Genomic DNA, 1,324 nt, shown 5'->3' with positions numbered 1-1,324 from the left:
AATTAACAGAATCGCATTATTTCACATTTTTTTAACTGTTTGCATAATTTCAGAATTTTTTTTTTGCCTAATATAAAACGACAGGGACAGGTAAGTTTTCCCGGAGAGATTTTAAAAACCGGGTTGATTCTTTTGACAAATGTATCTACATGATGTATCTGATCTGTTCTTACTTTTTTTTTTCTCAACATTTAGAATTTGAATTTTGACAAAACATTTCACCAGCACATGCAAACGATACCACTAATAAAGAAAATGCAACATACAATTTTTTTTTCTAAATCATGGGCTTATTGAGACCAAAGCCAAGCTCATTAACTCTATCTTCATCGCCACCTTGACCTACCAGTGAAGTCTGGAACGTAAGATAACCACCTGCGAGGTGAGATGTCTAAGGAGAGCCGTCAACAAAACCAGACGGGACATGGTCAGAAACAACAAGATCAGAGAAATGGTGGGAACAACACCTGTCCTCCACTACATTCAAAGTCAAACAGTCAGGTGGTTTGGACATCTCACAGGTATGGCACTAAACCAGCTTGCCGGTAAAGCCTACTACAGGAAAGTATCAGGGTACAAAGCAAGAGGAAGACCAAGAAAGACCTGGATCCAGGGTGTGAAAGATACCCTGAGAACATACAATATCCCACCCAGCCAGGCCATCAAACTTGCTACAGATAGGAAGCTCTTTCTCCCATCGACGCCCTAGAGGTACAAGAGGACGGATAAAATAAAATAAGTAAGTATAGGCTAAGTACATTTGAACAGCGCAGGCCAGCGGTTTAATGAGTGTTTCGGCTGTGGCGTGTACAGCTTCGTCGTCACCGGGGAAATCTCGAATTTGCCCCCGGTCAGAAAACAAGTTACGTGTCGGGGAAGCTGATCATAAACTCGCCTCCGGTTGGTATCGATATGGCAAAATTAGGCAGTTGCCAAGGACTACTATACTCAGTTTAATGATATACTGAGTAAAGTAGTCCTTGGCAGTTGCCTAATTCAAATATCATCATATTCATTGTAGTATCATGAGAATATGTTTATAAACTTTGAATATAAAAAACCAGTTTCAACCATTTCACATCAATGTTTACTTTACTGTAGAGTTTTAAATCTAAAAATTGTGTTTACTCAAAAAGTGAAAAAGTGTGACCCTGATCGTTTTTCCATAGTAGCCTTCAATTTCAGTTGATATCCAACATGCAATGGTAACTGTTTAGATCTGCCCTGTTTGAAGTCCTATTCCTTATCAATGATTGCTATAATATTGTATTTCAACCATTCTGTATGCTTCCACGGAAGCCGAGAATGTTTCTGAGTTCTTTCA

This window comes from Aplysia californica, unplaced genomic scaffold (assembly GCF_000002075.1).
Source record: "Aplysia californica isolate F4 #8 unplaced genomic scaffold, AplCal3.0 scaffold01075, whole genome shotgun sequence".
Lineage (NCBI taxonomy): Eukaryota > Metazoa > Mollusca > Gastropoda > Aplysiida > Aplysiidae > Aplysia > Aplysia californica.
Note: the sequence above shows the minus strand (reverse complement) of the source record.